The sequence below is a fragment of the Marmota monax genome, unplaced genomic scaffold (assembly GCF_021218885.2).
Source record: "Marmota monax isolate L192 unplaced genomic scaffold, Marmota_monax_Labrador192_F-V1.1 WCK01_AAM20220418_F8-fsc00048, whole genome shotgun sequence".
In the NCBI taxonomy this organism is placed as follows: Eukaryota; Metazoa; Chordata; class Mammalia; order Rodentia; family Sciuridae; genus Marmota; species Marmota monax.
In genome coordinates, this window is record NW_026694895.1 from 2,656,113 (window position 1) to 2,683,459 (window position 27,347).

At 32.4% G+C, this 27,347-nt stretch overlaps 1 long non-coding RNA gene across 1 annotated transcript; it reads left to right on the forward strand.

Moving 5' to 3' along the window:
• The first annotated feature begins 6,855 nt into the window (after positions 1 to 6,855).
• Positions 6,856 to 26,870, forward strand: LOC124080810 (uncharacterized). The gene is made up of 4 exons (XR_006847854.2): positions 6,856 to 6,996; positions 12,278 to 12,366; positions 25,962 to 26,093; positions 26,730 to 26,870. It is a non-coding gene; the product is annotated as an uncharacterized LOC124080810 (long non-coding RNA).
• The last annotated feature ends 477 nt before the right edge of the window (positions 26,871 to 27,347 follow it).

The following is a 27,347-nucleotide window of genomic DNA, read 5'->3' on the forward strand; positions in this document are numbered from 1 at the left end:
TAATGCAAAACTGGAAAAAATGACCATGTCACAATTTTATTATACAAAACCTTCTCAATCTCCATTGCATGCTTCATATATGAGCGCTCAGTTTAAAGTTATTATAAAGAAAAACACAATTTTGAGAGTAATAATTCACTGTTCGTGACTTTTATAGACAATAAATTGTAGCAAATACATATTGCTACCAAAAAGCTTTGTACTCCATTAATGCAGATATTTACCAAGATAAGTGTTAAAAATAGTCCACTAGAAGACTCAGATGGTTCAAAGGAAGGGGCTTCCAAGGAGCTGTTGCCAAGGGTGCAAGTGCATGCACAATGTGTAGGTCTCAAGGTTGAAGAGGCAGAAGCAGGAAAGTGTTATGTGGAAATGATTTTGTGTTATCAGGCTCAGGGGATGACAGCATACAAGAGTAAGAACAAGGTGCTATGTGGCTTTTTCTTCACTATGAAGTAAAGATTGGCAGCTGGAAGTAAGGCTTACAGACAGACCTGCACACAGGACCTCTTCACCCAGGACTCATAATCACTACTCAAAGGAAAACGCATTTACCAGGGAAAAGCGGCTGTAGCCATCAGAAGTGTGCTTAAAACACCACTTAAATATCACTTTATACGCTATTACTTGCAAACTGTGGCTTCGTATTAAATTATACTTGCATAGGCTTTTGCTTAGGTGCTGATAATGCTTTTGAGGTTGCATTGGTGAAGAAGAATTTAGGCTGCTTTGCAAGAGACGTGACCAGAATATTCCACACAGCTGACAGTGACAGGGTGAAAAATTGCAGAACTGTACTTTCTTTCCCCATATAGATTGTAATTTTAATTGTCATTGTGGCCCTTCTGTTTTAATTATGGGACTTCTTTGATATATACCAGGACATCGTATTGAATGAAAATATGGTGCTATAATAGTCTCTTTATAATTAATGACCACATGTAGATCTTGGTGCATAAAAGGGAAGGAATAAATGAACAATTTATTTAACTAGGTTTTGGATTTCTTTCTGTCTTCCAGTGAATATAAAATGATCCCAGGGCTTCTAAGGATGTTTGATGTAAGAACTGCACAGAATATCTAATAAAATTACTTTAGGGTAGATTACAAACACATTATATTTTAAAATGTTTTACCCACCACCAGCAAAATTTATCTACTTGCCTTGTTATTCTTTTAACGTTTTATCTTAAACAAAGGATCTTTAAAATTCTTTGGCAAGTACATTTTAAACGTGTCTTCTTACACAGATTTTACTTGCAAGGTAACTAATTTTTACACATACAAAAGAGGTTCAGAAAAAAAGACTTTTGATCCTTGATTTATCTACTTAAACTGCAAAAGAAAAAATTGTGTTTAAACTTTTGCTTTCAAAACACAATAGATCTGTGCTGTATTTTTTTTTCCTCTGAAGAAAGAATAAATTTCTCTCAATTACTACCACTAAACAGAAGCTGTCTTTCAACAAACCAAAAATAAGTAGTCTATTCATATGCAATTAAAGCCCCTGAAAACTGTGAAGAGGAACCGGAAAATACAGCGCAGAGGCTTAACATTGTTCTCAAACTATCATGTAACAGGCTTACCATATATAATACTGGGGCATAAACATGCCGGGCTCATATACATTTCAAGAGAGCCAGACCTCCATGGATTTCTGGAAAGCAGACCTATTTGTCCAGGGTCTGTCACTGTAAAACAAGAAAATGCCCCCTGACAAGCTTCTGCTAATTTTATTGTGGCACGGAGTCCTGTGCATACATCCTCTACAGTATGACTGCAGTTCAATTGCAGAGCACGATGAAATTGGATCGGCAGAGACAGGGACTACCCTGGGGTCAGCTGTGACCATGCCACTTCCATGTGATGTCTAGTTGGGGTGATGGTGTGTAAATAAACGTAGAGAATTGCAAATCTTGTCATGGCCACGCAGAACAGCTCAAGCATTTAAAGATGGTTGCCCGCAAACCTAACTGGAAGGTGGTTGCTGTGTGGTGGCTGAGGAAATACTCCATTCCTTGCCGGAATCTTCTTGTTCTTGACATATCTGAGAGCACTGACCCAGCACTTTGTTGCTGAAGGGATTAATCACTAAATTGTTTTTCATCTTAGTGAAAACTAAAGAAACAAACTAATCATATTTGAATATTGTGCTTTTAAAGCTGTTGTGCCGACACCAAAGACTATTTATACTATCCTTCCTTGATTTATTTGTTTTTTTTTTAATGAGGTGAAGCATCTTAATGTCCTACTGTTTATTGAATTTAACACATTAAAGCTCTATGAGTTCTTGTCATTATTATGAACTTTTCTAATGTGAGAAAATAAAATATTATAGAATTCACATTTTCTGCTTATGAATCTAATTTTATTTAAATACTACTTACAGTACTCATTAAAATATACTTAGGTTTTCCTACCTACAACCAATAAGATGTATTTTTTTTACTAGTTTTACATTTACACATATCTGTTTTTCTGTTACTTTTCCCACATGACAATTACCTTTCATTACAAATTTATAAAATCATTTACATTTTAGCAGTTTAAATGTTTCTGCTGACATTTTGTAACTATTACCCTCTTCTAGAATGGCATATGTTCAGGCAGTTAATAAAAAATTAAATGGAATAGCACTAGACAAGGTGAAGCTTTGTATCAGGGTGTTCTCCACATTTCTGAAAATACCATCTTTGTGTTGCAAACTGTGAAGTGAGGTTAGGGCTGTGCCAATATGTGTATTTGTCACAACTGTCACAGAGACCGCGAACTAGCCAATCACACAGCCCTTAATTAGACAGTTATATTTTGCTTTTTTGAAATTGTCCTCATGTAAAATGGTGTCTTAGATTCAAGAAAGGTGCATAGAGCTAAGAGGGCAAAAAATGCCAGCAGATACAAAAACACTTTAATTTTCATGAAGAAGATTTATTAACTGCTGTATAATTTCTTAAATGCAGAAATAAAATATGCAATATAAAAGAAATTTTATAAATGTAACAGAAAAGAAAGGTATTTTAAGGATTATTAAAGTAGCAATGGACTGAATTAAACATTACTATGATATTGTATGTTCTCATCTGAATTTTGAAATTATAAACTTAAAAATTGACTAAATGAGCTTTCAAATAGTAAAGCAATAGTTGTGGGATGTGATAAGAATCTTTCTGCATGTTCACAATTGTGACATTGGCTATATTTAGTAATCCACTGGAATTATTTATTATTAAAGGTAAATTATGTATTTTTGTCAAAGGTTTTTTTTCTTTTTTTAATTTCTAAAAACAGATCTAGAGTGCATAATTCTATATTTTTTTGAGAAAATGAAGTCAGTTTTCTTTATCTTCAAAGCAAAACATCTTAGAACACCTTGGTATATTTTCAAACATAATTATAACTTTTGAAATATATTTATAAACAATTATAGAGTTTCATGGAGAATTCAGCAGACAAATATAAATTAGCAAAATACTGTCTGTGCAGTGCATTTTCCTTGTTTATTAAAATGCATACAAATATATCTTTTCACTAGTATCTCTATTCATTTGTTTTTCATTTTGAAAATGGAAATTAAAATTATACTTATTTTCAGTAATAAATCAACAAATTGACACACTGGGTAAAGTTTATCAGCAATATTCCCTTTGGATAAAAATGTGGTAAATTTTATAATTTTGCATATAAGTAAAAGTAAATTAGCATGATATTAAAAATATAATAAAACTTACTATTTAAAAAAATATTCTGAGAAGTTAGGTTTTTAAGCTATCCCCAACTAGGGTAGACACTTTTTGGACTTCTGGAACATGAAGACAGGTAATCCTAAAAATTCCAGGAAATGAAAGCTATACATCACCAAAATCTGTTTTTAAGAAATCAGTAGCAAACCCTAACTGAAATGGAAGAAATTTGACTTGTTTGTTTGTTTTTAACAGTGAGCATTTAATGTATTTTATGAGCTAAAAGAAAAAAAAAACTAATTTGGGGTAACTTGCACGGTTCATCCTGCTTTAAATCTTTATTCAATAGGCATATCATAGAAGTTTTAACAGTCATAGCAGATTAACCTTGCCTGTGCTTTTGGAGGCTAGTCATCTGATGAATTTACATGCAGCTGGATGAAAATGCTATTTGGAGAGAGATTGAGAGTTTATTTGATTAAATCCCTTTCTCTACTACCTTGACCTCTTTCTTGTGAAATAATCAGAACTGTTTAGCAAGAATATTCAGGCATTAATAATGAATTGCTTTTGATCTGGTTTCTTCTGCACTGCAACAAACCCATTGGTGTCTCTGCTCCTTGCTTTTTAAAGAGTGCTTTATTTAATGAGCATTAAGATTAAAAATAGTGAAAAATATACATTTGAGGAGTTTTGATTTATAATTTGTAGGCCATTTTGATATTTGTGGTACTAATTGCTGTAGTTTCACAGACCTCTTCTGCTAAAGACCCTCTCCCTACAGATATGTATGCAGATGAGTTGTATTAGGTAAGGCCAAATGCTTCAATGTGATTGGATGGCAATTACATGATTCTCCTCACCAGCTAGAAGTCTCTTTAAAGTTCCTAGAATATTATAACCCTAAATAGTGACAGTATTCACAATTCCATTATTTGTGTGTGTGTGTGTATATATATATATATATATATATATATATATATATATATATATGTATATCCCCACAGAATCTTATTTTCTATTATTTTTCTATTACTGAAATAAATCAGCTCACACTATTTTTCTAAACAATTATGAAATCATATTTCATTGAATCTCTTAGTTTTAGAAATCTTTAGAGACCATCTTGTGCAAACTATTTTTTTAGAGGAGAATTATCTCCAAGGAAATAAATTAATTCTCTACTTTGTATAATTCTCCATTTTGTATAGCTTGTTGGGGATATATCTGGGCTTATTCTAAACAAACTCTGCTCTACTATTCTGGGTTAGGAAATAAGAATTCATTCTGTGACTTTTATCTGGGTGCACCTAAAATACAGATGAGTTGTATTAGGTAATAAAAGACAAAATATTCACATGTAAAAAGTAACTAGTAATTGGTAATAGCAGATTAACGATAGTAACATTTTACCTTAAAACTTAAGAGGCACAGTTTACCTTCTCCACATCTACCTGGGCTATTACTGGATGAGTCTGAGGCTCTACTTGGCAAAGAACATTTGTCAGTGTTTAGAAGCACATGTAACTTCTAAGTGAAACTTTGAAATTAATTAATGGGAGCAAGGGAAAATCTTTAAAAATACAGTGCTATCAATACTGCACATTTAATATTCTTGATACTGGAATTTTTTGTTGGATGACAGATTTTCTGTGTATATGTCCTACTGTACTTTTACCCATTATACTACAGTCTCGAGTCTTCATACTGAATTAAGCTTCATTATAATTTGTTTCTTAGTAACATGCACTTCACTGTAATATGTAAAATGCTTGGCTTTCATGAACAACTCTATGGAAAAGCTGTGAGGTATCTCATTTGCATTTAGCAATTATATTACTTTACAATATATTAGGCTGCAGAAAATCTAATCTAACATCATAATTTAAAATAATAATTTCCAGTACTGTACAAGTGGAATACAAGTCAGGTTACAATAACATATTGCACTTTTCTCTGTTGAATAAAACAGAATTGGTCTATTACTTTTTTTGTTTCAAAAATATTCAATAAAGATTTAATTCTTTAAAAATGAGAACAGCTTTATATTGTGAAAGATCATTCGGATTGTTCATAGGCAGGTAAAATTTATCTTTCATGGTCATAAATTAGCAATGTTTTTTAGATCTAATTATATAATTAATATGCTAAGTTTAGATGAGAGATTTTTATGAGACTCAAATGCGCTGAGAACAATAATATTGTGCAGACTATACATCCTATTTTCAAAATGTCTATTTTAAAAATTATGAGTATTACATAATTAAAAATTCAAGAATAGAACATAGATATAATAAATAATATAAAGACATCTAAATATATTCTTTCAAACTTTCATTATATTTTTGAGGCCTAAGAGTCTATCTCTAGTCAAATTATATAATATTGTATTTTGATGCTGAATTTGACTAAGTGAATTTGGGGGGAGGTCTTAAATATTGATACATATTTCTGAAAAATATAAATCTATTAAATATATATATATATAAGCCCTATAATGTGCAACTAACTGTAGAAGGCATAACAAGAAGCACCATCTTCATGTCATTGAGTACTCTGTGACATACATTGGGGATGATGTTTTTGCATATTACCTATAAGAATAATCAGTGGCATAAAATAGCTAAAACCACAGCACTTAAGGGAAGAAGGGTTTTTGAATAGAGGATCAAAATAGGCTTCATTAAAAAAGTTTTATTTGAGATGAAGCTGAAGTTCAGTTCAATTCAACTCAGGAAGTATTTTTTGCTATCTGCCAGGATACAATCTCTGCTCTTAAGAAACCATTGATACAGTTGTATCAGGACATAATGGAGGGTACAACAATTTCTACTTGAGGTCTTAGGAAAAATTCTCATGAAAGAAATTTCATTTGATTAAGTTCTCAATTAAATAAGAGATAAGTAAAAGGTTGTAAAAAGGCATTCTCAGGGGAATGGAAAGCATAATAAATGCATTAAAATGTGAAAGGATATGTGTCTGTTGCCTGGAAGGAAAGACCTTCCAGTTGGCTGATAATGGGAAGGGGGAGAGTTGTGGAGGTGAGAAGGTAAGTGGGCCCCTTGTGGGCAGCACCTTGTAGGGTTAGCAGCCAGGTAGCAACTCTGTCATAATTTTTTTCCATACCTTTTTTCTTTTCTTTATTTTTTTTTCTTGTTCTTTTAAGTAGACAACCCTGGCATTCTGTGAAGGATCCATTAGAGTGACTAAGAGGAAAGGAATTGAGAAATTTCACTTCAGATTGAAGAAAAGGCAACTGCAGGAGTGAGGCTGGGGGCAACCCTAACTTCTGAAAGAATATCATTTCCCTGGCCAGGTTTGTATTTATGAATTTCCAGTGTTTCTCTCACTAGTTTTTAGTTTATTAGACTATAATGTGAAGGTGAGACCATAAGTGAGAACCTAGACAATAATGCTTGGGATAATCAACAACCTTTCACCCCTAAGTTCTGCAAATTAATTGTAGGGTAAACTAAATTTCCAAGTTGATTGTTCAGTCTTTTCTCTTAGACCATAAAGCAGGAAATGATAGAGTTCTTTTCAAAGAGTTTTTTTTTTTTTTTAACTCTTTGGCTATATCTATGCAAGTCACACCAAACAATCTAGACACTAAGTATCAAATGCTATCAATTTTCTGTAGGTCAATAGGAAAAGTCATAGCACAGGAAAATAATTTTAATTTGTTTATTTTATTAAATAAAACCAAGGGTGGTTTTTCTGATTTGATAGTTTTGTTTCCTTTGCAAATAAGCCTTTCTTTATATAGATTCTAAATAAAAAAAGATGGGATAAAATTTTTAAATATATTAGAAAGAGTAACATATGCTTTAAATATATGTTTATACCCCAGACAAATATTTTTCACTTAAAGCAGTGCCTTTTAATTACACCAGACATTCTTGAGGACTAACTTAAATATGGAATTAAGCAAAACAATGATTATAGAACGAATCTTATTGGAAGACAATATATTTCAACCACTGATTTGTTTTTTTATTACTCTTTGCTTTGTAGAAAAGGTTTGTGTTGCTTCTTTGGATAGTGTACAATAGTGCAATATTGAGAGGGTATATCTCCAGAAAGTAGTTGAGAGGGGGGGGGGAGAGAATAAAATTAAATATATTTACTACTAAAAATGTTAATTTACCTTGTTTTTAAATGATAAGTGCTAAATCAGCTTTGAATTTAAGATTGGATTCTAAAGACTGCAAAAATAGTAGAAATATCTACATTAGTGACAACATAAAGTGGGTGATCTGACTAATGATGAGATCAAACTAGCTCTCCACTGCTTGAAATAGTCAGATGTGTAGTAGAAGTTTTAGTTTATAATATATATAAGATGAGGTTGCTATGACATTATAGCACTTTGTTTTATCTAATAATTTTACTCTGACTATAGGCTTCAAATTTGACTACTTTTCTTAAAATAAAAAGTAGAATTTTTTAAAAAAAACCTTCATTATTCTCACTAATCAGCCATTTTAATAGCTTTTAAACCACTTGGTACAAACTCTTCCAGCCCAAGTCAAATTTCAACTCCAGTTTACATTGCTTTTAACATATGCATGCCAGATAGTAGAACCCTCCTATAGAGAGAAGTTTAGGGGCTTATATTAACACCAGAGGTAAGGGCTATATTCTCAAACTGGTTTCCTTCAAGAAAGGTGCCATATAAGCAATTATATATGCTTATTACTTTTGAGCCTGCTCCTAATTTATCATAGAAAGCTTTCTTTGTGCAGAGTAAAACGTAATAGATGGCTCTTACTGTTTCCTTCAGTCTGTCTTCTGATAAGGCAAACTTCCATTGGAACAAGACAGTTGTCCTTATTCTGCTTCTTTCTAACGTCAGTTATGTTTCAGTAACTCTGGGTTACACCAACCTTATCCCTACACTTTCCTTCTCAGATTTCCGGGCTTTCCTCAGGACATAAACCTCACTCCACAATGAAGGGAGGTGAAACCTATTGACCAATCATAGCTTGGTCGTGGCAAGTTGTCAAGAAGCAGGAATAAGGGAGTATTAGGCAGCTAAGAACACTCTGATTGGAAATGTGGTAGCGCTATTAACAGAATTAGGAAATCAAGAGAGGCTATTTGAAATACGTGTAAGTAACAAAATGTGATTTCATTTTACTTTAAAACTTGTAGCAGAATGGTTGTTAACCTTTTGAGAATTTGTTGGCACAGTAGTAGGAAGAAATCCACATTTCAGGATAGTAAAAATGGGCAGATGGTAAGATATGCAGCAGCGATGCTAGATGACAAATGTAAATATTTGATAAAGGGAAAATACAAAATAAAGTTAGGTACTGAGAAGGAAAATGAAGGTATTTTTAGGGTAGAGATTTGAAAGTCCTAAGGAAGTAAAGGGTAAGTTCTAACAACAACAACAAAAAAGCACCACTTTCTTGAGTAAGAACAGAGACTGAAGGCAATAAAAAAAGTTGAGATGTCAAAATGTAATGGAGTACCCAGAAGCAGATCAGCCTTATCTCTTGTGAAATAGCCAAAGCAATTTGCCAGAGTAAGTTGGGTGAGCCAGGACCATTCTTTTGATGATGGAGGGAATTTTTTCACAGAGTTGTAATTGGAAAAAATAATGAAGTCACAAAGCATCTTAAAAGAATCTGAGAAATACTCAGAGCCTTACTGTCGCTTAGCAGAATCCTTCTGCATTTATATTTGCAAAATGCACTAATAGAGCAGGGTTGCAATTTCTTATTGGCTCCTCTATTGCTGGTTGTTCAGAAGAGACATTCATAAGACAGTAAGATTTATTAATGAAGTTTTAAACACTGTGTCTAGATTATCATTTCTGGATATATCCTGTGCCATCTTCCTACATTTTCCCCTTGTGATAAGCTGAAGTTTCTTTTTTGTATCTCTTATACGAATCTATCAGAATAAACACAATCCCTCCTATGAATCATTGTCAAAAGCTTACACATTTTTTTGTGTGTACTCAATACTCCAGACTAAATCCCTTCTTCTGAAAAATAATTTCTATAATCATTGTATTTCTTTCATCATCAATGAGTAAAAGTTATACATTATTTCATTTCAGAGAACCACACATATATTTAGAAATAACTCTTAGCTCAAATAATAATGTGAGTAACATAAAGAATCACTTCCTGACTTACTTTTGTTCATACTTACATTTTGTTCAAATGTTCACATGAAAATTATTTTGCCCAGCAGCTTCGGAGGCTGAGGCTGGAGGATTGCCAGTTCAAAGCCAGCCTCAGCAACTTAGGAAGCCCTAAGCAACTTAACAAGACCCTGTCTCTAAATAAAAAATATAAAAAGGGCTAAGGATGTAGATTAGTGGGGTAAGCACCCTTGAGTTCAATCCCTGGTACCAAAAAAAAAAAAAATTTGTCTTGGTAGAACTCCTGTTTACCCAATTTAGATGAGTCTATCCTACCATTTCTACAGATATGTCATGAGTATAGCATAGGAGAAAAAAAAAGAATAAGTTTAATAAAATTTTTGAGAAAATATTCAAATATTTTTATTATTATTTAGAGTTTTTAATCTTGATATTGCCGTAAAGTTGTTAGACATTCATCTGCTATCAATGACTTTCTTCCTGGAGTGAGATTACAATCTTTCAGAAGACAGATGTGCATTCTTGTCCTCATTGCATTTTACCAAGACAGGGAAAAGATCACAAAAGGGCTTTTTGTGAGTACTTTCTTGCTTTTTCCACATTTTCCCAACTTTCTAAAGTAAGTCCACATTTTTTGTGACCGTTTTCTCTACTATGAGTGCTGGTATTAATTAAGTAGAAAACACTCCTCATCAAGTTGCATTCTTTGTACAGTGTCTAGAAAATATTAGTTTATTTAAACAACATAATTTTATTTCATATAGAACTTTCTCATGTTGATAACTAATGAGATCCATCAATTACTAAATGTTGGTAAAATGTAAAAATATTCTAATAGACTGTAGGATTGTATTTCTTTGAAACTATATATCTCAAAATATAACCCTCTCAGATGTAAATAAAATCATCTGTATAAAGGCATTTGGATGATATTAGCCATGAAATCGTTGTCACTAGTAGAAATATTGGAAAACTACAAGGCTATCTAATGGTTGAGTCAATAAAATAGTTTATACCCAGGATTCAGTCCATTTTCTACATTCAAGTTAGTCTAAATATTAATGAAAATTGCAACAGAGAGAATTGCATTAGGTTCTGACAAGATTACAGACTGCAAAGGAAATTTACAATCCCTTGTCATATTCTCGGCCAATTCAGAGTCCAGATACTCTCTGTCTTGTCAAGGGTTTTACCTTAGGCCATATATACCCTTCCCACCTGCCACATCTGCAATAGGAATCTTCAGAACAGATTTATTAATCCTTCAAAGGCCTCCATGCTGGTAGAATCTATGCTGATTATCTAAAATGCTCTGAATACTTGTAAAAATTAACCATTAGTAGAGTAATGGTTTTGCTGAGATGTGTTCCTGAAAATGTTTCAAACTCTTTTGTTTGTGAATTGACATTGCTTACATTGAACTAATGTAACACCTGCTGTGTGCTTATGCGTTACTTCAAGTTTACTGAGTATTTAATTATTTTAATTTTCAGAACAACCCTATACAGTATTGTTATTGTTATGCATTTTTACAGATGGGAAATTGTGGCACAGAGAGACCGTTGCTCAAGATCAATCATCTAGTTCAATGTAAACTAAACAAAATTTTAATCATCTATCTCCTAATTTCTATACTGTGGATACTACCAGCATTCCATAAAGTAGTTTCTGGGATCAGGGAAAATTTTTTTCCCACTAGTCAAATCACTCTTTTTGTAAAATTTATTGCTAAATCTAATGATTATAGAATATATGGGGTTTATAAGTCTCTTAGAGGGAGACCAACAAATGTCAGGTAAAATTTACTTGATATCTTATTTTTATAATCAGTTTGTTCTGTGGCTAATGTTGAATATTTTTACTAATTTTTCTAATTACATTTCTTCATTATTATGAGGAAAATAATAGATGCACCTATAAAGGGACTAGTGCAGAATCTGGTTCCTGGTAGATTTCCTTCCTTTCTTTGTACAAGAAGAAAATCTCTGTTTTCTTTATTTCCTACTATTCCATACAGGTAATGCCTGAAGGACAAAATGATTAGTATCCTGTGGTCTAGGCTGAAAAAGAACTATAAAACTTACATACTGATTTGTGATATTTAAGCATGTTATTTTTCTATGAATTAATTAACTGAACCATGGTGGCAACAGTGTCTCCACTGTCCCACTTATTCTACTCTCCCTTTTAAGGAATGAGTTATTTATGCTTCAGATTGGCCTAGAACCACAAATGAGGGAGGGACAAGCATCTCTTTTATTTCATAAAGCAACCATTGCTTGCCAAATCATACTTTGTGAATGTTTGTTCTTCTTTTGTGGGGAATCTAAGGAGCTGGAAAAAATTCATGCACTTTGTAAAATGCTTAAATAAACTCGTTTAAAACTAGAGATTATGCCTATTGATATAGCAGTCTTTTGAATATTTCCTTGCAACCCAGATTACATTTTATTTTCTTAACACCCTTTCCTTTTTATAGACCAGAAAGAGTCTTACGGAATTTTCAAGAATGAAGAAAAACAATCCTGCTGGCATTTAGAGTTCATTTTTCAATGAATCACTTTGGAGGTATATAACATCAGTTGTTTATTTGGACTTTTCTTCTTGTGTCAGTTAGATGCACTATGGCAAAGTACAAGATGCTTAATGCTATTAACAATAAGCTTCTATACAAGAAAGGTACTTGTTACCTAGTTAATATGATTCCTTAGGTAATACTAAACTTACTGCTATAAAAATAGATAAAATATATAAAAATAGATAAACAGAAAGAATAACATCCAATTAAAGGCAAATGATTTTTATTTAATAATTTCAAAAGTATTTGTCACAACTGAGATGCGTTGGAAATCAAAATGTTGCTTTGCTAAACATTTGCATATTTTCCTAGAAGTGTTTGAATATAGGTATGCATTTTGCAAGTATTTGAATTGTGTGTTAAAATCAGATTAATTATGTAATAGTAATGTAAGTGCTTCTGAGCAAGCAATATTCATGAGACCCAGGAAAGGAAAGACATTATACCTGCCTCATACCTGTTTCTTGTTGTTCCTCTTCTTTATCACTCATTGAAGTTACCAATCAGTCCAAAAATCACTGAAATGATTCAAACAACATATACAATTAACAAGAGTAAGCTGGAAGTATGTAAATTTCTATAGACCTAAAGCTGGGTTTTTGTTGTTATTGTTTGTTTGTTTTTTTCTGACAATTTCACATACTAATTCAGTACTTAGGGATAATGCTAAGATATTTTAAGGAATGTGTGGCAGTATGACTTATTTACTATAGCCGTCCTTAGAATTTCTTTATATGAAATAAATTCCAAAATAACTCCTCTGAAATCCAGAGTTAACTACCATTTATAATATTTGAAAATGAGTTGTTTTTAGCCAGTATCCTTCCCCCATATTTTATTTTACATTTCATTCACCCTGTTTCACTGTCTGTGTGATGATCATCTATGTAATATATGTTAGAAATTTTCACTTGAAGGACCATGTATCTTTAAATGTCTTCTTTTTATTCGTCCTAGTTCTAACACATGTAATTTCCCCTTTAATTTGACATCATTTAACGGCACATTACACGTCAATGATGTGATCTGTGAATATTTACAATGTTCATGTCATTTTTATTTTCTAATCCAATTTAAGTAGCTCTCCTTTTTATGACATCATGAATTCTTCAGTCTTTTTGGTCTTTTTGGGACTAATTATTCCATTAGTTCCTTTGAACTAGCTCTGTTGTCAGTCATTTCTTCCCTTTTGATCATAAGACCTTTGCTGCCCTCCTTTGCATGAACAATCAGTCGTAGGCCTATGCAACCAAACTAGAAGCAAGTACAGTCCTCATCTTTGCAGACAGCTATTCACAATAAATTGTCCTGAGAAAAGTTTGCAGGTAAACCTTCCTATTGCAAAACATAACTTCTAAAAGTTCATACCTACAGAAAACAAGTTTGGGTGCATTTTAAAGATAATTTTTATTCTATGAAAATAAGCATTTTATATCAAGTACTTTTATTTTGCTATGACAAAGATTTTAAGAGAAAATAATAAATAAGAAAAATAGTAAAAAAATAAAATCTTGACTAAATTTCACTCTTTGAAATATTGCATGATATATTTATTGTTTATTGCATGTCTATGTTTATTGTTTAATGCTAATTTGGGCATAATTACAGAATGTCATAGACTCAACTTTTGAAAATAACCAGTCTTTCCTGGTACTTTTCATATCCATGTTTCTTGTAACTTATATGAAAGTTTATGGATGTGATTAATTTTAAATGGTATAAAGACAAAAGAAAATTTGGTGTGATTAAAGCATGACTTTGTCTTTAACCCTCTTGTTTACTAGGAACTTTTCACATTTCCTCTGTAATGCTGAGCTCTGCTGTCTGTTGCTGCCCTCTGTAGTGATGAAGAAGAGAGCACAGATCAGCTTTGTTAAAATGTGATGGAACCTGACTAAAAATTTTCTCCAGAAAAGCAAATGCAACATATTTCGGCTTCATATATTCTCAAAAATAAAAGGCTAATAGGAGTATTTTTGCATTTGATGTGTTCTTACCCAGGTTTAATCACTGAGAACATAACCAACCTGTCTTTAGGTATCATTTTTTAAAATTAGATTATGATTAATTTAAGCTGATAGAAAGTAACACCAAGAATATTTAGATATAATCTAAAATGACAATAACCTATTAAAAATGTACACTTACGTTTTAAGATTTCAGAATGAGTAGCAATGGCTAATAGCTCACAAATTCTACCTTTGTAAGACAGACAGTCTTAAATAAGTCATGAGGTCTCCATGAGACATTTTTTTTTATCTATCAAAAGGTGATACCTGTTGTAAAGACAAACTCTTAAAAGAAACATGCTTTGTAAACTATAAAATGCTATCTAAATAGCAAATATGTTCATTTCCTTATTTAGATTTATAATTAGAATTCTGTTCCACCCTTTCCATTCTTCTATTCCCTTCCTGCCCTGATTCTGGAAATGGGGTTAGAGAGGATTAGTCCATGTGAAAGGGGTTGTTGAAATTAGGGAGAACTTAGGGTTTGGGTAGTATCTAGGCATAGAGACACATATCATCCTGAGAATGCCTGTAGAAGCCAGAGAGGGCTTAGGGTCCTAGCTGAGTAAGATGAGAATCAAAGCAAGGGACTCTTGGCAGAAAACCTGAGGAAAAAATAATATCTACTGTAAAAATAAGGAAATCCTTTCTGGGGTTAGAGTCAGAATAAGCATGGAAGCTCTTTGGAAGAATGAAAAATTTCATTCATCATAATAAACTAGTACAGTAAACCCTCCATATCTATGGGTTGTGGATTCAACCTACTACAGATGGAAAATATTTGGAAAAAATATTGATCTCTACTGAGGATGTACAGAATTTTTTTGTCATTATTCCATAGATAATACAGCATAACAATTATATTCCATTTACATTGTATTAGGTATTATAAGTAATATAGAGATGATATAAGTTATATGGCAGGGGCTGGGGTTGTAGCTCAGCAGTAGAGTGCTTGCCTAGCAAGTGCAAGGCTCTGGGTTCAATCCTTAGCACCACATAAAAATAAGTAAAAATAAAGTATTGTGTCCAACTACAACTAAAAATTATTTTTAAAAAGTTATATGGCAGACTGCATAGATAATATGCAAATACTCCTCCATTTTATATAAAGAATCTTGAAATTTTGAATCTACCAGAAATATTGGAACCAAACTCCCACAGATACTGAGTGCATTTTGTGTTGGAAAAAAAAACAATCTTTTTTTTTTTTATTATACAGACAATAGTTGTGAGTTGGAATACCAGCTTTGCTATTTACTGCCTGGTAGCCATACCCCAACCAGGTTCCTCAATTTCTCTGAACCTTGTTTTCCTCATTTGGGAAATTGTAGATAATAATGAAATAAAACAGGCAATACTCCTAATCCACTGCTATTGCTAAAAATTATAGTAAAAATTGAATAAAAATTAGTTGATTTTGCATCTGATCTAGATGAGAGCAGGAATGGGGTAAGTTAAGAGGGTCAGAGGGGCCGTAAAGCTTGTTTGTGAATTTCCAAACTCATATGACATGGGTGGTCTTCTGTGTATCTCCATAGCAGACAACTCTGGAACTCAGTGTAAAAATTTAATGTGTTGTCAGGGGGCCCTTCACTCTTGTATCATGCTTTCTGTTTCCATTCTTCAATAGAAAAGATAAAAGTTTTGAGAACTGTGTTCTGCCTAAGCCTAATTTATGGGTCAAGATACATGTCTCTTTCGTTTGTGGAAGTAGTACTTGCAATGAACTCCCCAGTATTAAGAACCAATTTGTCTAAGGATATGAAGGATAATTAATTTTGCCATATGGAATTTTGTAGGGATGACACTTAATTCTTTCAAAATATTCATAGGAAATATTTAAAAAAAAAAGATTATCCAGTAGACAGTTTTAGCTTTAAAAAGAAGTGTTTAGTTCCCTTCACTTGCTTTAACAAAGGTTGAAGAAGGGTTGGGATTATGGGGAAATTATCTATAAAGCCACTCATCTCTGGTGTGCTTATGTGGTGCCAATTTTCTTTTGAGAACAAGAGAAAACATTAAACATTAAACTGTCATAAATACAAGTAAGAAAAAGTGAATTTTTGTTAACACTGTTCAGAGTTAACTTTGAAACTGATGAAAGTAAATACATAGTGTTAAAACAGAATCAGAATATCTGGGTTTGAACCCAAGGACTGTTACTTTCTATGCAGGTGAGTTTGGTCAATTTCCTATGCCTTTTTGTTTTTAAGTTTCTTCTACTGAAGTTAGTTCTAGTACTCCCAACACATTGTTGTGAGGAATTAATAGGTTAATAAATGTGAAGCATTTCTCTATATTTATAAGTTTATACCAGTATGATGTAGTGCAGTGTAGACTGAGGGTTAGAGACAGCTAAAAAAATACATATAGAAAGAGATTTGAAAAATATTTGTTCAATTGGGAGTTAGGGGTGATGGTGTAGCTCAGTGTTAGAACACTTGCTTAGCATGTGCAAGGCCCTGGGTTTGATATCTAGCACTGCAAAAATAAAAATTTAAAAAAATAGTTGACCAATTAGGTAAGCTTTTCATAAAGAATAATTATAATAAGGGTATTTACTATTGCAAAGAAGAGCAACATGTTGATTATATATCTCTGGAATTTCTTAAAAATAAAATTGAATCTCAGAAGCCAGGCAACACTATCTCTGCAATTTCAGGGTTGCTCTTTTTCTGCCAGTGTTTCCTTCAGATGAAGCATTCAGGAGTTTGATAGAGAGAGTCTCAAATTTCTATGTGCAATTTAAAATATGTGTTTTGAAGTTCTGTGCATGCTGCTTTATTGGTGACTTGATGCTTGTAAAAAGTTTAGGTGGTTGTTGGTAGTCAGCCTCCTTGGCGATGCCTCCTATTTTTTAGTGCCCTCTTTTGTAGTGTGCAATTTAATCAATGTTTTAACTGTGAGTCAAAAGTACATATTTTATGAATTCTCCTTAAAGGTTTACGATTTTTTCTTTTACTACTAATATACAAAATGACCATTTTATGTCTCTAATGATTGTGTCTCAATAGCCCAATACAATTACTAATAGAGAACTACATGGTCTAAAATGAGCTCTAATATAATTATTTCTATCCCTGGGTTGTGGGTAATTCAATCTGCAGTGCTGATGTACTCAGTTAAACATGGTGGATTTACATACCTATAGTCATAGATATGTACCTAAAGAGGCCAACTGGTCATGAATAATAATCATTTCATTTTGCTATTTATCTAGTGAAAATCTGGATTCTGAAAGCCTTATATGATTTTTCTCAGGTGCTCAATATTAATGAAGGAAGAAGAAATTTATATGAATTGCTTAGACTTATAGGTAATTGAAACAGAGTCTGCCAAAAGTAGAAATGGAACTCTGAAGTTTGCTGTATAGAATGTATTTTTTAAAATAGATTTATGGAAAAAAACACTATTTCTTAAAAAATTCTTACAAAAGTGACTTTACTGTTCTGGAATGTTGCTACATTACATATATTCTTGTTATGTTGAATACAATAATAAATACTACATAAATAATGATTGGAAGAGGATAAAATGATATGCTTTGACCTTGTTTAAAGAATTGTTTTGTTCAAGTTTAAGTAGTTTTCTACTTACTCTTATGCTACGCTATAATTTGAAGAATTTAAAATATTTAACTAGCTCTGCAGCTAATGGAAATTTTTGCACTTACTGCTATGATTATACATTTGTTTAGCACCTGCTAAACCCCAAGGGCTAAAACAAACATAGAATGAATCAGGAAAACTATAAATTGAGCCCTTGCTCCCCAAAAGTATCTATTCAGTAAGTACAGTCCAAAGTACTTATAGATCCAAATGGCTTAGAATATTTTCCCACTCTTTGACTTGCTGCCTGAAATGTCTATAATTAGATATATTCCTCTGGGTTCAGGCATTTTCACAATTGTTACCTGGAAGGTTAAAGTCTTACTGCATATCAGTCTAGGAACATGTGCTATCATATCAAATTAGGCAGTTTTAACAGTGTCCTGAAAGGAAAAAATAATAATAAATTGGATGAGGAAAACCCAAATTCATGAATTATACTGGAAAAATAATTTTGGGTGAAATAAAATGATGTAGGGTTTAGTTGTGATATTAAAAGATATTGGGGCCGGGGATGTGGCTCAAGTGGTAGCACTCTCACCTAGCATGCTGGGTTCGATCCTCAGCAACACATAAAAATAAAATAAAGATGTTGTGTCCACTGAAAAACTAAAAATAAATATTAAAAAATTCTCTCTCTCTTTAAAAAAAGAGATACTGATTCTAATTTGTTTGCTGTTGAGCTCAAGTATTCATTCTTTATGAAAAAAAATAAAGAGATATTCATCATCCTAACTTTAAAAATATAAAAGTTCTTTGGACTTGGAAAGATATTTTTACATTCTTTTATCTCCTTTAGGATTTCAAGTTTATTTATATATTTCTTAACATTACATATATATATATATATATATATATATATATATATATATTTTTTTTTTTTTTTTTTTTGCCTAATCTTTGAAAGTTTTTGTATTTCAGGAAATGATTACTTTCATGATTCCTGAGTTAGTGATTTATTTGTGGTCACGATCAGAATAAGCCATAAAAATGTTACTTGAGATTGTTTTTCTCTCAATAGACATGATGGATGGGACTCTCATTTGGTTTTCCTTGTGCTGAATGACTTATGTTTATGAAGTAGCATGACCAATAATAAGAGTTCATTAAAAAATTAGGCCACCAATATTTTTCTAACATTAGACTCATTCTCCAAAAGGAATCTTATACATTCCTCATTATGACAATATGATTTGTGAAACTCATTGATTTTTATTAAGTGATTTATTAAATATTTATAAATATCTTTTGGGTATAGCCTTTATGCAAGCTTATTAGTAAAGTTAGCGTAAAGGTGGGATGACCACATAAAATTTGGCTTCTGGTCTTGGAGACAGTTTTAGTTTATAGCAAAAGAGATTTACAAACAAATAACAATGAAAAGCAAATTGAATAAGAAGCTGGGGCTTCTGAGTGAAAGTAAAGCCTACATTTCAAAAAGGAACTCAGGATCATTAATTGGAATGTGGGTTTTCAAACTGTAGTCCAGAAACCCTGTGAATGTCATAGAAGGGGCCACTTTCAAATGAAACAAGATAAAATAAATGTAAAATAGTGTTTCTATTAAAAATTATGCATTTTTCCAAATATAAAATAAATGTAACAAAAACTAATCCACAATGTAAATAACTATGAATTTGTTAATGCTTATTTCTCCATCACCCTACCCATCCCCTCAAGTGGAATCATACTAAACATGTTTTTGTAAATTAAAGTTTAACTTAATGAATTATAAAATGGTTTCTATGTTCTTACAAAACTTTAAATAACATTTATACTTTCATCATTTGTTTACTTGTCCAATGAATAATTAGTTACAGAGTATTCACTATATTTGGGGCACAGTTATTTTCTAGGGGAAAATGGTACATATAAAAGATATGTGTTGCTGATAGTACCAATCATACTAGAATTTGAGTCAAAAGCAATTGGTTGAAATTCAGAAGGTAAAATAGATTTCTTCATCTCCTTTCTATTTAGTCATGTTGAGGATAACTAAGTACTTAGTCAACACGAGCATTGCAATAACATTGCTTAAGTTTGTTCTGCTCATAAAACAGAAAAATGTCTATTCATTATAGACATATCGGATTATATAAAGACTTTAAGTTAGAATAGGTAATTACATAGATATGTGTTCCCCCATAAGCCCAAAGCAGTGTATACTTGGTTGAGAGCATACCTGTGATTCCTGACCATCCTTAGGCATTCGAAGGACTCAGAGTAGATAAGGAAAGTTCTGTTTCTTTTCCCCAAATTTCTGACTATCTGAAATAGAAAAGCACAAACAGAAAAGTAGTGAAAATTATAACTATGACTGCACCATTTCTTAACTCTAGTTATATTTCTTCAATCAACAATTGTTTTTTATTTCTTTTCTCTTCTTCTTCTTTTTTTTTTTTTTTTTTTGGTTTTAGTACTTGTATTGGCATACAACCCAGCACTCTACTACTGAGCTATATCCCTCACTCTATTTTATTTTATTTTGAGCCAGGATCTCAACTGGCCTCAAACTTACAATCCTCATACTTCAGCCTCCTGAGAAGGTAGAAATACAGTGTGTTGCATTGAAATAGGACAATTGTTACAATTTTGAAAATTCTTTCACTATCATCTATGTATTTCTCTCTATATCTATCCGCATCTTTCTAACCAACAAAAATATCCTTTTAAATATATTTTGAATAGATTGCAGAAAAGAGAAAAGGAGAAAGGCAGATATACTTTTCACAGATGCAAGAGCATGTATGTTTTAAAAGCGGTGTGAGTACTTGCCTCTACGTGTTTGTTTCTGTACCTATTCCCAATCTTTTTCCGGTTTTGTCCTGTACAAGTCTCATGTAATTTCTTGAGACTTTTCCTTGCCTACCAACTACTAATGCACCAGGAAACTGTTTAGGTCGGAGAGGGTGTGATCTCTAATGGTGTGGGATTGGTCCACATGAATAAAAATCTAAAGGGAAATAGAGAGCTCTCCACTTAAAATTAGTGCTCAAAACAGAGAGTAATTAGGTTTAGAAGAAAACTCAGTTAAAGTTGTTATGTGACTATACCATTAGAATTAAGAGGTAACTGAGATTTCCCAAGTGATAACAGATAATTTGCCATTTAGCCTGTAATGAGGTTTGAAAAAAAAAAAAAAAAAGCTCAACAAGATATCAGCAGTAACTAGAAAGGCATTTCTTAGAAGGTCCACCTAGTGTGCATTTATTCCTTTATCCTTATAAAAGAGACAAATTGTCTAATGCAATATTCTCTCAGTACTCATCATTAGTGCCCCCCAAAAGATTTCTATTGACCCTAACCATCTCTACTGACTATTTTCTCCTCTCCTAGCTTTTCCTACTTTTCTGCTGAGCTATTCTGTCATAAGCCATCTGGTTCAGATGTGGTGGGTTAGTGCGGAGAAACAGAAATCATAGCCTTCAACATTGAAGTAATTACATTTTTACTAGAAATATCCAGAGAAATATGATGCAATTTTTAAATGCATATGCAAATCATGTGCAAATTATATGCTAATACATGTGTGGCCCGCCTAACTATTACATATAACTGAATGCAGCCCTTGGGAAAATCTTATTGGAGATCATTGGTCTAATGAAAATTGCTGCTGAACGCTAATTATAGTGACATGTGTGCTACTGTATTGCCCCTTAGTGGTGAGGGGGATGACAGAGGTTAGTTGAAGTTAGATGACTGACTGACAGGAATTATGTCTGTGGTCATAAAAGTAAATAGCAAAATATCTCTATTCTCTAAAAGTCCAATTTTTGTAACTTTATATCTGAATTAAAATACAATCTTAGATGACTACTGACAATGTATTTAGAAGTCTATGAGACAAAAGAGAAACTACCACTTGACTCAATCAGTTTTTCTTTGCTACAGTATTCACACATTTTTCACATTTTACTTGTTGTCTAATTCACTGGAAATATCACAATTATAGAAATATGCTCAGAGAAAAAAATAACCCACTTATCTTTCACAAATAAGCCAAGTTTTATAAAGATTCAATACTTTCTTTAAAACAGAGGAATCCAAACTCCACCATGTTCAGTGGTATTACCTTGGGCAAGTCTCATAACATCTCTGATCTTCTGTTAATCAACAATGATATAATGGTATAAGCCTTTCTTGGGTAGTTAAAAAATAAAATGAAACACTGTTTTGCATAGCCTAGGTTGAAAGAGAAATGCTATGAACCTGTTATGATATTTCAAATAGTAATTTTTTAAAGCTTTTACCATTTATATATAGATATATTTCCTCTTCTAGAATAATTTTTAATTTATGATATTGATATTCCATAACTATAAAGATGCTCAATATTTGAGAGATGGATCCTTCTTATTTAAGCTATAAACCAAGAGAAAAAGAAGAATAAATTTGGTCTTGATTGTGATGTAGAATATTAAATGGAAGCATAATTTGTGATTGTATTTAGGAATCTTAATACCACCATTTGAGACTTATGTCTAAGAGATGAAGAGATTGAATTGTGGGGGAAGAGTGAAAGAATTATCTTAATTATTCATTAACCTAATTAGCTTAATTAATTTAAGCAGTTCCCTGCTTGAAAGAAGTACTTTCCTGAATTTGTTCAGAATCACATCTACCTTTATTAAAGCCAAAATAGACATGAAATGTATGGTGGTTAGCTTAGAATAAAGCATAGGAGTCAACACACTCACCAATTGTGTTGGTCTTGAGATAGCTTGTGGAGAGTATCCCTTGATTTCTAGGATTTATTTACTCTAATCAGGTTTTTTTTTCTAATTTCTTGTTAAAAAATATTTTGTCATTTTTAGAACTATTTTAAATTGAAAATATAAGCATATTTAAGAGCTTCTTGTAGTTTTGACTAAAACCAAGGGTATAAATATTTGTGGGGAAGAATTCAAATGGATTCCAAATTGTCTAAGATGCAATTTGGTTTTAGGTTTTAAGAAGAAAGCAATTCAGGTCTTGTTACAGTATATAACAAAGCACTTAAATAACTGTATGTTTTATGTTAAGCATAAATTAGATAGCTGAATATTCCTTTGCTTTTTATCATTAGCAACAAAATAGATAAAATAAGGGATATCTAGGTCATTATGAATATTAAGAAAGAAAGATTTTAGGAAAAAACCATATGTTGGGTCTTGATCTGTATGAAAGGCTGTTTTATATATAGTGTGTATTTCCTGTTAGTATTTAATGTTTACAAGCTTATCTCCAGCATTGAGTACTTTTATTATACAAGGAGTATTAAGAACAGTGCTTACTAAGTGCTTTGCTGTTATAAAGTTAATGAAAGAAAATGTGATTGTTTTGGCATTATTCTTTTCTTGACATTGTTCTATTTGACATCTTAAAAATTAAATGTAGGCTTGTATCTTGATGGACACTAAGTTGTGCCTTAAATCTCATGTCACATTTTCCCCAGCACAGATGACTTGATTACTAAAGATGAAGTCATTGTCCACTTCTTAATGACTTAATTATTTGGAAACAAATTGATTTATCCCTTTTATTTCACTAAGCTCCTTACTTCCCATGTTAAGCAGAAGGAGGAAGTATGTTATGAAATAAAACTGAAGGTTTAAAAATGTTTGATCACAGTTTTCTCCTAGTATAAAATGTGTGAAATCAACAGATTCAACACTTTTAGCTTCAGGAAATGTTCCACTCTCCGAAAGGCATATAATTGAGTATACCTGTGGTACAGGGCTATGTCTAATCAGTCGACTGTGTAACTGGTAGAGTTAAGTGCCATTCATCTGGCTCCCCTGAGATTTGTGGAAACAAGAAGGAGAAACAGGCATAAGACAAAGATATATAACCATGTTGACCACTGAAGCTCCTGGTTAACAGCTTAATTATCTACATTCAGCTATCAGAAACAAACCTGTGTAATTTAGGCACATTTTGTAATTTACAATCGAAATAGTATAATGCTAAGGGACAGTGCTGCTAGAATTAGAATCTACATAAGTGTGTTTAATTTAATTTTCTAATTATATTTCTAATAGCTTAAATACCTGCACTGATAAAGCGGTTAACCACCTGCATTTAAATGCCACCTGATGCATTTATTTTGGAATAGTAACAGATTGGTATAATTTGAGCTCAAATTCCTCTGAAAATTCTTCCATTAATGGGTCTCAGATTAATCTTTGTGCCTGATCTACCAATGCTGTGATATGGCAACAATCATTGTGAGCATTGCCATTACATGGTGCTATTCTGTTGTTATTTCTTCTTCCCAGTTCAAACTTGGGTTACTCGATAGTTAAATTAAAAATATAATTTTGTACTGGCATTTCCACTTTGCTATAGAGCTTCAATGTTGGAATAGTGCCTGGTCAAAAAAAAAATCAATTCAGTGAAATGTTTGCATAGTACTATGTGAGGAAGGTTAGGTGAATATGCACTACACCTACTGTACCAAATGAGCAAACATATGCTGAATGCTCCTATTTCTATATAGTTTCTATATGCCCTATACATTTGGGGCTGATGGTATTATAATGAAATTTTAACCAATTCATTGCCCAAGCAATGAGAAGTTTAACTCTGGAACACTTGATGAATAATATAGATCCTCTTCTGCTCTTTCAAATATAAAAAAAAAAAAATACTGCAAAAAATCATTTGGTCAAGATAGTCAAATGAAGGTATTCTCTTTTTGTTTGTTTATTTCTAACCGGGTCCTACGAAAGCCTATATTAGTAGGAAGATCAAATTGGCCATCTTGTCTATCCTTAGACAACATACATAACTATATTTGAAAATGTTAAAATTTAAGAAAAGTAAAGGCTTACAACGCTCTGATTCTAATGATACTACTCTCTCACTGAACCGGTGCATAATCCATGATCAATATGCTGTTATTCAGAGAAGCGTGAGATAATGTGACCATAGGGAATAATGTGGTACTCCCATAGAAGTTCCAGTGCTAACTAGAAGTATGGTTTCAATTAGCAGTGGTGATAATAATACTGATGATTGTTGTAATATCTATGATCATCTTTTTAGTTGAATATGATACATAAGAGAGTAGAGAGACTCCTGAGTTGAAGGGATCATGAATGTTGGTGCTAACATAGAAATGTTTGTATGACCTTGATTGGATCATTGAGCTGAAATATGTTATAGTTTCTGAATCTCTAAAATGTAAAGGTTAAATCTGATAATTTTTAAATGTAAAATTTCTATATTGGGCACAGCATTATGAAGGGAAAAAATGTATAAGTTTTTGAATCCCCAAGAACCTGGGTTAACAGACACTGTTACTTATCATCCATAGGACTTTGTCAGGAACAGTCTCTTATACCCTCAACTTTTAAAAATCAAGTTGGAAATAATTAAATCGATAGGACAGAATAGAGCATAAGTTAGAATTAAAGGATGTTAATTCATGGCTCATCGTAGGAACTTAAATGTTTATTTGCTTCTTTATGACTGCTTTTTTACCTTACTATCAATGTGAGAGATGGATAAAATTTATGTCAGTCATCAGTAACAATGTGATCGTAAAAATATATATGGCTTTATAGTAGCTACTTCTGTGGAACAATTACAGCAGCCTTTGTCCAATATGTAGCAAAATAAGTTGAAATTCTGAAACTTAAATGTTCAACTTGGAAGTTTGTCCTGTATGTGCTGCATAGACTTGTAAATGCACCAAAATATTGCAGGAGAATAACACAATGGCTCTACTTCTGGAAATTCAAAGACCCTGCTCTGTAACCAACTATACTCTCAAAATGCACTGCAAAAGAAGGTTGCTGATTACATAGAGGGCCTGTGGTAGAGTTATCTGGAGTTGGAAGGTGGGGCAAATAATGTTTTTATCCATAATCTTCCAGCAAATGTAAAATAGTGAAGGTTCACTTTTCCTAGATAGCTTTGAGTTTTTCTCATCTTTCACAGAGAAAATTGAGTTCATATGATTTCTGAAATATACAATTATAGGAAACCATGTTTGGAGTTGAGATTGGAGATGAAATGGCATGCTTGATTCCTGTTTGGACAAAAATAACTATCGGAGAGGAAGTCGACCTTGAATGACACTGAAAAGCAGGAAAATGAAGCATAAACTGTCAGGTGATGGGACAAATCTAAAACGTTGAAGGGCTACATAATAAAATGAGTGAAATAGGTTGACTCGATCAAGGGACATTATGGGAAATTATGTCATTACTGTACTATTTGTTTCTGTGATAAATGAAGAACTCTATTTCCTTGACTCAGGTTTAAGATCTCCTCTAATTCATAATTTCTTCCAAATCTACTTTGGAAGAAAAAAGAGAGATTCATTTGTAAAGTATTATTTTATTTGTCTCCTGGTCCAAATTGCGTATGTCATTTTGTGCTACCCAAGATGAATATTGTGGTAGTGATGGTCTTATTTTTTTCCCTTCGTTTGAAAGAAAAACAATTCCAGATAATGGTCAGTTTGAGTCCAGCAGAAATAGCCATTTCATGTCAAAAATATGATTGCAAAAATTACTTTAAAAATCTCCTCAGTAATAAATATAGGTAAAGGAGTATGCCAATTTGGATTAAAGTTATTCTTAGTATTAAGGAGAAATGATACTTCTTTGCTCCTTCAAAATTTTTAATTTCCTGATTGGGACTTGCCAGGACCTGAATGTGTCTAGTCTTGTGTAAGGATTATTAACCATTCTGAGAAGGCTAGTTACTTTTTAATCACCTGAAAACCTTTCTATCACTAAATAGGTGGAGAATACAGTAGCAAGACAGAGAGATCTCCAGGGCACGATCTGCTGGGAACTTGCTGAGTTGACTGGGATTAAGAAATGTGTTTTAAATCACCCTCCTCTTCTAGCAGGAAAAGTATACTAACAAGTATGGAGCAAATGTCAGGTAACAGCTAACAGATATACCTGTTGAAGTTTCACAATTGGCTAATAAAAACAACTTGTTTGCAGATAGTTTGTCTACATGAGAATAGTCCTGTTTGCTCTATTGTGTAAACATAGAAATGTTTATTTAAATCCAACTGATAATTCAACACATCATGAAGGTGAATACTTTTTGTTTGGGGGAAAGCACAATAGGAAAAAAATGAAATTCATTAAAAATGTAAAAATGTTGATGTCATTATGGCTTTTAAACCCAGGCTGCATGCCTTATCCATGGCTGTCATTTGACAAAGTCTGAACCTTCATCAACTCCTCCTTTTGGTACAAGTCATTCCCAGCTGGTCACCCATGCCGTCATTTCTACTTCCAAGTAGCTCTGAAGCTGGGCTGCTTTTGATTACTTCCATTATTACTACTTTAATTCAGAATCTTAGTAACTTGCTCTAAGCATAGCCTTCCTGTTTTTCTGCCT